The sequence below is a fragment of the Cucumis melo genome, chromosome 1, assembly GCF_025177605.1.
Source record: "Cucumis melo cultivar AY chromosome 1, USDA_Cmelo_AY_1.0, whole genome shotgun sequence".
Lineage (NCBI taxonomy): Eukaryota > Viridiplantae > Streptophyta > Magnoliopsida > Cucurbitales > Cucurbitaceae > Cucumis > Cucumis melo.
The window spans coordinates 14,202,371-14,213,509 of record NC_066857.1 but is presented as its reverse complement, the minus strand read 5'-3'; the positions used below and the strand labels follow the sequence as shown (position 1 = coordinate 14,213,509).

At 32.9% G+C, this 11,139-nt stretch overlaps 1 long non-coding RNA gene across 1 annotated transcript; it reads right to left on the bottom strand.

Moving 5' to 3' along the window:
• Positions 1 to 9,385: 9,385 nt before the first annotated feature.
• On the bottom strand, positions 9,386 to 11,139 carry LOC103490170 (uncharacterized). Its single transcript, XR_537808.3, has 2 exons — positions 10,576 to 11,139; positions 9,386 to 9,600 (listed from the first exon to the last, which is right to left on the bottom strand). It is a non-coding gene; the product is annotated as an uncharacterized LOC103490170 (long non-coding RNA).

Genomic DNA, 11,139 nt, shown 5'->3' with positions numbered 1-11,139 from the left:
TCAGATGTCTTCACTCTCCAAACCATATGAATTCCTCTTAAGCTTTTGTTACCTTTGGCAAATATTGGATTATCCTGATGGTTATCAAATTTTACCTTCTGCTGATATCTCTTGTCTCTTAGTAATTTGTAGCAAAAAGATCAAATGTGACCTTTTTAACCATAATAATAACAGATCCTTCTGAAAGATTTAACAGGTGTGTTGCTAAACACAGTAGTACCAGTTTGTTCAGTTTTTACTGAAGCAGGAACAAATCTTACTTCAGATGTAGACTTGGCACTTTGCATGGAGGCATAAAAACCAAGACCATATTTACTTACACCATTTTGTCCTGAGTTCAGCATTAAGTCTAAGTTGTCAGTACCTGAATTTAGCATCTTCACAGACTTGATTGTCTGATCATACTCATTCTGGACCTCTTTCAGTTTCACTTTTAAAGATGATATGACTCCCATCAATCGTTCATTTTCTTCCAACAAATCTTGAATTCTCTCTTTTTGAATAGCTCTGGCTTTCGAGTCTTCCATCCTCAACATTCTTGAGTTGTTCGAATGTTAGATCTTCATCTTCATCATTGACAACACACTCACTATCATCATCAAAATCGATATCTGTTATACATGTTGTGCAAGCATTCATTCCATCATTCACTTCATCATCATTAGAGTCCTCATCAGACAAGGTAGCATAATAGTTTTTCTTTTGTCTTCTGAGAAAAGTGGGACATTCAGCCTGATAATGATCAAATCCCTCACATTCTCTACACCTAAAGGATTTCCCTACATCTTCCTTTTTCTTACCATGGTCACTGTTTCTTTTTGGTGAAAAATCATTGACCTTTCTTGTAGAGTTCTCACCATCGTATCTTCCAGTTTTAACTGTTTTTCCAGCAGTATTCATACTTTTGAATTTCCTGGCCATCTTAGAGAATTGTTTTGTTAAGTGAGCTATTGACTCATCCTGATTAACTTCATTATCTGACTGATTTTCAATAGTTTCATGTTCATATGCAGATGTAAAAGCAACCCTTTCTTGCTTTCTCTATTTGATATAGTCATTTCAAAAGTAAGAAGCGATCCAAATAGTTCATCAAGCTTTAAAGTTGTAATATCCTGGGCTTCTTCTATGGCAGTGACCTTCATGTCAAATTTCCTTGGTAGAGAATGCAACACTTTGCGAACAATTTTAGACTCATGTATCTTTTCACCAGGTAGTAGAGAATCATTAGCTATCTCCAAAACCCTCTCGTTATATTTAGAGACAGATTCATCTTCAGCCATTCTCAATGCTTCGAATTTTGAAGTTATCAACTGTAGTCTTGATATCTTTACTTTAGAAGTTCCTTCATATGCAACTTTCAATATTTTCCATGCTTCTTTAGTAGTAGTGCAGGAATTAATTAGTTTGAACACATTTAAATCCACACCATTGAAAATTGCATTAATAGCTCTAGCATTCCCAACTGAAGCTTGTTCTTCAGCATTTGTCCAGTCAACTTCAGGTTTTGGTACTGAAGCTCCATCCACAGTAACCATTGGAGGTTCATATCCAGACACAAGAGCTCTCCATGCTTTTCCATCTAATGTTTTAATGAAAAATATCATACGAGGCTTCCAATATGAGTAATTTTTTCCATCCAGTACAAGAGGACGCGAAGCTGCTGGTCCCTCTCTGATTATCTCCATGATCTAGCAACCCGCTTTGATACCAATTGAAAAAACAATGTGAGATAATCAATTTAATCCTTCAGTTAATACTAAAGCTAATAGCTAGAGGGACAGCAGGTAAACACAAGAAACTTTGATAACCCAGTTCGACCAATATTGCCTACGTCTGGGGAGTTGCACATAGCCCTGATGAGTAATCTTTATTAATATTCACTTAAGTCAATATACATCAATACAACATATAGTGATTTGTTCAATTATATGACTTAATAGCATGTGTCTTGACATCAGACTCCAGGCTCCCCCTGAATGCTTGAATTAATATTCTTCATGATGTCTGTCTTCAGGCTCCCCCTGAACACATGAATGAATAACTTCGATGACTTCTTTAAAATCCCTCTAAAGATCTTAGTGATCACACATACCACTGTCTCGTCTTTTACATTACTCATCTATATTCTCAACTTAGATCGATAAGATGATCTTATAGTCATAAGATCATTATACCTTTTTTGTTCCGGTAGTCAGCAAGCAGTTCTTCTCAAACAAAACCTTCTGCTGTAAAAGAATCTTTTTTTCTTTTTCTTTTTCACCAACGGAGTCCTCAATATACCAACCTATTTATACACATATATATTATATATATAAATCTTCTTTTCTTTTAAAGATATTTAATAAGATTCCTAAAATAATGGAATATCTTTTATCCCTTGAATATTTCATGTTTTAATTAATTCATTAATCAAAGATATAACTTATCTTTTAATTAATTCATTAATAAAAAACATTTAGTCAAAGATATTCCCATAAAATCTTTTAGACAAAATCTTCAACAAAGATGAATAAATCGCAAAGAAAAAGAAGAAGTGAAGAAGTATACAACTCGTCCCACAATATTCAAAACAAACAAGAGCATATATGAAATTTATACAAAAATAATAAGACTTTATGGGCTTTTCTTATTTTGTTATACAGACCATAAATATTTTGATGTTTTGTTATATTTATATAAATTAACCGTTAATCCAAAAATGGTATATTTTTTTTTATCTAAAAGTTTAATGAAATGAAAATATGATAGTATCAAAAGTTTAAAAGCGTTCTTAACTGTTGCCAAAATCCAATCATTAAATATAATTGACTTTAGAACATTTATGAAATTTTTGTTATAGTGTATGTTAGATCCATAAATCTTTCTAAAATCTATAATCAACCAATGTAATTTGTTGAGGATTTAAATGTGATCAATCTAATTGTGTTTGAAATTAGGTTAGATTGACTGTATTTCTAAAGGACTTTTTAGATTTGGCCTCCATTATTGTTGGAATTATTTTAGCTTCACTAGAAGAAATCTGACCTTTAATATCGGTTTTAAACCGACATTAAAGGGCTTTAATGTCACTTGGCAACCGACATCTTTCGAGCGTTAATAAAGGTCTTTAATGTCGGTTGGGCTTTAATCTTGGTTTATAACTGACATTAAAGGTATCTTTAATGTCGGTTCAAAATCGACATTAAAGACCTTCAATGTCAGTAATAAACTGACATCTTTGATGGTGTTATTGAAGACCTTTAATGTCGGTTGACATTTAATGTCGATTTAGAAATGACATTAAAGATATCTTTAATGTCGTTTTTAAACCGACATTAAAGATGCCTTTAATGTTGTTTCTAAACCGACATTAAAGGCCTCTTTAATGTTAATTTAAAAACGACATCTTTGCTTTGTTCTGGGCCCGTTTTTTCAAACCTATGTTTATTAAATTATTTTATTATTGTCCATTTTTTATATACCAGCGTTGGGTCCGTGTAGATAAATATTTTTTTCTCATGCCAACAAATCAATGAAATTAATATATTTAAGAAACTATAATATTTGTCTCTTACATTTGTATACACAAAATGAAATCTAATGTTGTGTTTATATACATTTTACAACAGTACATGAAAAAAGATCATGATACAAGACTTAAATAATTAGAAATCTTAAATGTCTTCTTAGCCTTCAACCTTCAACGGTCGCCTAAAGTAATCAATTTGAAGTCAGCAATTTTCTAATGTCTTGTGCACCAAATTTTGACCTATTAAAAGAAAAGGAGCAATGTACCTGAGAATAGTATCATAAAAAACATAATAAAAAGAACCGAATGTTGTAACTTGAAGTTAGTAAGCAGGAGAAGAACTTGTTTAAGAAAAAGCCACCAACAACTGACAAACTATTAACCCTTTGGCCTAGACTTGAGTAATACATAATTGTCTGGATAATTTCTACAAATCATGTGGTAGTAACAGTTTCAGCATGGATCCAAAATTATATTCCCTAATTTACAGATAAAACTCAACAAAGGATAGCATTTTCCAAGTGCCATAGTTGACAAGTCAAATATCCTCTGCTACAAATCTAACCATTGAAAAAGATGAAAAAAATTGCAATGCAGAAAAAAATCACAAATCTATTTTTAAATCAATAATCGATCTTCACCAACTCAAGATAGTGTGTGCTTTAGTCAAATACCTTAAAGTCATCACTGCTTGATACAAGCATGGAAGGTTCAGAACGTGAAAAATCAACACTCCAAGCTCGTTTTTCATGTTCTTCGTACTCCATAACACTATAAAATTACTTAACAAGCACCTTTCGTTGAATGAATTAAATACATCCTCACCTCAAGCCAACAACATCATGTCCCGATCCATTATTTGTAACAATAAATCTAAAAAAAAAAATTCAAAAATTTATGTTAGGTTCAAGAAAAGTACAACAATACAAATTACATACCAACTATGAAGCCAGCAAAACAAGATTAAAAAGCATTCTCAAAGAGGAAGTGTACGAGTCATGTATTGTAACTAGCTAAAAGATGCCAACAACTATGGATGTTCACTTGATACTTCCTTTTATATCTTGAAGGGGATCAACAAAGATAATAAAAAGAAAAAATAGTGTGGGAGAAAAATACGTAGATAAGTGTACATAGATGAAAACAAATTCATGGTTAAGTATAATGTAACTATCATCTTATGGTGTTTTATTATAATTAGAGGATGTGATTCTAGCCTCTGCTCACATGGCTTAAAAGCAATCCAAGACATGTTCATACGAATCGTGAATCGATACTTACGCCAGCACGGTAAACACGAGGATCCCCACCAACATGTTGTTTTAAAGAATCTATATGTTTAAATTCTCCACTCCTGAAATGGTTCAATAATTTTAAAAGCCAAACAAACATATAATCAAATATTTACAAAAAAGAACAAAACTATCCCATCATACAGACCTTAAACTTTTGATATTGGAGCTAAGCACTGGATTTTCACCAGCAAACATGACAAAGTAAACTTTTTAAAGAAAGGAATCCCATATAAAATTCATGATCAATAACTCAAGCCTTCAGATATTAGTTCTAAAACTATTACATTTGACAGCAAATTAAACCAAAGAATGAACTTTGTAAAATTTGATTACAGGTATTGGTATCAGAAGTTAATAAACATACATTTAAACCAGTTTCAGAAGATAAAGACTCAGTCCACTGGCAACTTCCAGTACGAACTAATGCTTTGCTTGACAATTGTCTTCCCAGTTTGCTCAGAAATTACAGATACAAATTACAATTTCAGCCAACATGATTAACTTGAAATTTGACACAAGGAACAAAAACCTTCAATTCCTAAGTTGGATCATTGGATGGTATAAAATAATTGAACAAGCTAACCAATATGGAGGAATTTAAAAATGAGGAATAGAAATTCTAACAAATAGGTATGAATGGACGGTTATATTAAAGTAGCAAAAATTAAATAAAGACAAAATAGAAGGTCAGAATAACGAGAAACACTAAATATAATCTATTTCATAATCAAATTCAATAAAACAAACGAATAATATAATCTATCATCTCTCCTTCATCTCCCGATCATGAATAATATATTTACAACCTACATGTAAGTTTATGTTAATCTATCATCTTCAAAATCATTAAATCGGTGATTAGAAAGAAAAAGAAAACAGACATATGATAAAAATAAAGGCAATGTCTAACCCACCAACCACCTCACAGTAAAATAAAATTTAAAAAAAAAAACTTACTATTTTTTCCTAATTCAAGATGAACATATAAGTTCTATAATTTTTTCTTAAACTAAAACAAAATTTCTAACTTATAAATAACTTGGAGGACCACCCACCACAAGAAAGAATAATAGAAAGACTTTATGTAGTCTTCATTCATATCTTCAAAACATAACAAATGAAAAGAAAGCTTACCAGTTCTCCATTGTTTGTAACAATTTATACTCATTCGTAATCAAATAAAAAATCTCCGCTATTATTGCCCAGAATGCTATTTCAGCAAATATCACACACAGCAGAGTCCCAAATTTTCTTGAATGCCAAACATTGATGAATATATGCTTTTGAATCCAATGAACTTGTTTACTTTAGAATGGCTTTGGAAAACCCCAAACGTCAATCTATGTAGATGAAGGAAGAGACAACAATGAAACAAACAAAGGATTGTACTAAAATGCTAGAGATTCAAAGATGAAAAAATAGGTTTGAAAGAGATCTGGATTCCATTTTAAAACGTAGAAACATAAGAAAACTATCCCAGATGCAACTAAACAAAGGAATGAAGCAAAATTCTTTGGATGGTTCTCATGTTTGCTTCATTCAAAGGATTTACTTACCTATGCCAATTAAGCACAAGATATCGTCTAGGGTTCTAAAACAATTGACTTACCTATGCCAAGTGACGTTTAACCCAAAATTCCATGAGAAATAACAAGTGAACTTATTAAGATTTAAGACCATAAACACAAAGGGAACTATACCAAGGCAAGACCACAAAATGCATAAGTGAGAAATCAGAGCCCTTGATGCGGAAAAAGTAAATGTCCAAGCCCAAAGAGATGTAAAAAACACATCAAATACAAAGTTGGAATAGAGAATAAGACTGCAGGTATAAATACCAACCAAAAACAAATTTCACAAGAATAATAATATTAACATATTTAATTGACTGCGGATACTAAAAGCATAAACAAAACTCAACATGGTCACTAAAACCAGCATTGCATCACATGACAACACCCCATCAGCTTCCTGCAGTTGCCATTGAGGTCACATGAAACCCTTCTCTCCATTTTTTGTTTATCCACTTGAAGGGGAAAGAATCACTCACTTTGTATGATTGTTGGGTATATTGTGTCCCTGAAGAAGCAGAATGGTAGCATCTTGAAATCAAATCCAATAGACTTAAATTTACATTGAGATTTTACACAAAATAAAATGCCCACGCCTTGTAGTTTATTCTCTTAATCTCATTTACCTATTGTTTTGTTGGGCCCAATAAAGATAGAGGCCGGAAATATAAGAATAAAATCATTTCTTAATTGTGTAAAAAAACCAAGATAACAAGGTCTTTATCATCGATCATAGTACGAAGTACCGGAGACAGGAAAGAGCAAAATTATCCATCACCAAAGCAACAATAGATCTCATATTTACAAAATTGAAGCAAACGAACCTTTTGACATCACCACAAGAGAGCTTTCATTATTAGCACCAACAATAGAACTGATGTAATAGTTCTTTTCCCACTATTCCATTATCCATCCATTCCTGCTTATTCTATATCAAATTTAACAAACACTTCAGAGAATACTACAAAGAATTAAAAACTTCAGTAATTGAAAGTTTACTCACACTTTAAAGAATGAAAGTGACCTTATGCAAGAAATACGGAGAGAGCTCGAGCTTTTTATGAATAGTAATCAAACAACAGGTTTCAGTTCAAAATCAAGTTCAGATTTTTGAAAGCATGACAAGAGTGATTTATATATTCTTAACTTTAAGTTGGACTTACGCTACTGGTATTTTTATGAAAAGACCCAAATTCATTGGCTGATACGATGAGATTTGTTTTTTTTTTAGTTTTACTTTTAACAAGACTTTTTTCTATTGTCAGTTGTAGATTTTGAAGAACACAACGACAAGTAGGTGAAGCGGTGAGTGAGAGAGAGGGGAGTATTTTATTACACCTGATCAATTCTGATCAAATATGATAAGTTACTGCCAGAGTTTGGTAATTTAATTTTTCTTTTCTTTTTTTTTACTCATTTTTTTTCATTTTTATCTTCCATTTGAAGAAAGAAGTAGCTAATTTGTCAATCTTTTATGTTAACTTGAGGTTTAAAGGGGTTCTTGGACTTCTATAGAATTGAAGTTTCTATAAGAACTGATCAAACAGAGTGAGGTTTTATAAAACAATTTGCGTATACAACCTTGCAACAATGATCTTCTAATTCGAGATAGAAAAAGATTTTAGTAAGATAATGTACATCCATTCTTCTTGTTTGTTTGCTCACCGGAATATTAGGTCACCAGAATAGCAGTTGCGGCCACAGTCTCCTCTTCGTCACGGCGGCCAGCACGACTAGAACCCACTCCTCCACGGCCACAAATAGCTTGGTGACTGGAACCCACTTCTCCTCTTTGCCACGACGGCCAACACGACGGCGTCCACAGCCACGATCTCTACCACGACCTTTGTCACCGAAGCCTCTGCTAAAGCCACCGTGATCTCCTCCTCATTCAGCCATGATTAGTGTTATTGAAGAAGCTGCAATGAAAATGAGAATGAGGAGTTTGAGAGTGTATGAGCTTGAAAAAACCCTAAAGAAGGTATTTATATGTAGGGGTTATTGGGAGTTAGGTTTGATGGGATAGTTTTTAAGGTGTTTGGATATAGGTTTAGAATGTACCTTTAATGTCAGGTTGTAAAAGATGGAGTCTAATGTCGGTTTTAAACCGACATTAAAGATCCGTGTTCATTTTTTCAACCGACATTACAGGTCATATTTCTTCTAGTGATTCATGGTAACGATGTTTTTATTAAAATCATTTATCAACAAGATGGTAATATAGGTATTAATGTTTTTTGCTCAATGACAGTATCAATACATAAAATAGACCATCAAAAGCAATCCATATTTTGTTTGACAAAACTCTAGCTTCTATCCACAATTTGACTCAATAAACGATATTGATAAAGTAATCCAATTTTGTTCGACGAAAACCTAGCTCAATTCACGATTTTACGATGTAGGTGGTGCTGAAATTGGAGGAGAATTTAAAGTTGACAAAGGTAGATAGGGTGGTTTGGTTGGTTGCTAGGACGTAGAATGTGGGAACATACAAACTGTATATAGGGGTCGACAACATGAATGGTGAAGGAGAAATTTCTCGTTCATCATCGGTCGTCGAAGTGATTCCAATTCCAAGGTTATGTCATTTGATTTGAAGATTAAATATGCTAGTTCTTAAAACGGAAAATAAAGTTTTTATGAATTTACCTCGATGTAGCTCAAAATTGAATCAATCGGCCTATAGTTATTTTCTTTTATCACAAACACTTTATGGACCATTATTAGATCTTACCCATTATTTTTCAGCCTTAGAACGAATTGTAGGATCTTGATTTATGATTAAATGGAATGGAATTTGGATTTGAGTTTAAAAACATTTTGACAGAATTTTAGTATTAATCACTCAAATCAACCTCAAATCTCAACCTCTTTTTTCTTTTTTCTATGGAAAGGATATCATGCAACTTAAGTTAGCGTGTAACGACCTAACTTCTTACACTAAGGTGAGATAATTATTATTAAATAAATAAAGATTTTTATATCTAAAACGAAAAAGATAAAACCAATAAATAATTTCAAATGCCCACTCATAAATCATAATTTGAAAAATACAAATAAATACTTAGAAAATTTAATCCTAGTTCGAACCCTATCAAGAAAAATAACATAAAATAATTTATGAGTTCGATAAATTCAAATAAAAATACTAAAATACTGTGAACATAAAGCGAAAGCATAAAATTTTTGTCATTTGCCAACTTTCCTCTACTTGTACCTCTGCCTGAAAAATTAAACATAGAAAAAGTAAGTACAAACACATACTCAGTAAGAGACCAACTACTAGTCTACTTAAGTTTCTATTAACTTCCCATTAGGGTCCCGCAAGGAAGTACCCAAAACTATCGTGCTCTCGAACACAGGTAATCTAGTGATCCATAGGAACACACTGGTATGTCAGTGAATCCAAAGGAACACCTAAGACAATGGGATTGTAAGTGCCCTTACCGGGCCACTTATAAAACATGTCATAACAGATTGGTGGTCACATCGAACTCACACAGTCATAAATCTGTAAAAAGGTGGTGATCCCGAGGGACACCCATGTAAGTACAACCCTAGACAAAGTTAACAGGACAACAAACCATAGCATATATCATATCATAAATATCATAAGATGACATGAGTATTGATCATAACTTCCTTATCATAACTTTCTTATCATGTGGTTAATATATCATGCATTTTAACATATCAATCATCCATAGTCATCAATATTAATCATCAACATCAATCCTCAACATCCACACATTATGTATCTTAGCTACATCAATGATAAATACATGCATGCTTTTAATTCTATTTTCGAAGTCTAGTAGTATAATCTCTTAGCTCGAAATTAGCAAATCCTGGCTGACAGTCAAAATTCAATAACCCAATCCTAAACATAAACAAAATATAAACAAAATTAAATCAATAATTTATCGACAAAAACCATCCAAAAGCTTATTTAAGATTTCCAAACTTATCAACAAAAGAGGTTAAAACCAATTCAACCTTTGAGGTAGAATTACTCAAATACTTACTCTAATAGTTATAGCCAATTGAATCTAAAGGAAAAATAATCCGGTTTAAGATAATTCAACTTCTTCTAAAGTTTATTTACTTAGACTAATAATTAAACTTGATCGGTGCACCAAACTTACTAACAAGTAACCCAAAATTGCTTAAATGGTCAAAGGAAAAGAAAAACACTCACGACTCGACTAAAAGGATGGCACAACTTGCTCTTAGCTGGAAGAGGAAGAAGGGCGCGACTTGAATTAGCAGAGAGACAGGTAGCAGTGGCTCACGCATGAGAAGGCTGACTTGATTTTGGGGAACTTGACTGATAAATGTGACGACCGACCGATGGGGGAATTGACGACATCGTGTGGAGGGGAAACTCAAACCACAACAACGAGAAGGAAATGGAAACCGATGACGGGCTTGCCTGACAGAACAAAGGACGCAAAGGAGAAGCAATCACTTGATGGAGAATGACGGAGTGACAGTCGACTTCAGGCGAACAGAGAGATGGAGATGCTTCGGCTTCATAGTGACGGAGAGACGTGACGGTGAACGAAGATGGTGGAACTCGAACAGTGATGAGGTAGGCTGGCGACACTAGGGTTATCTTTGATTGGGAAAGAAGATGAAGATGAATAGTAAGATGGGGTAGATGCAATCAAGAGGCTTATTATTATTATTATTATTTTCTTTTTCTCTTTCCTTTCCTTTAATCAGTAAATAAAATAAAATCTCTCTCCTCAATTCATTTCCC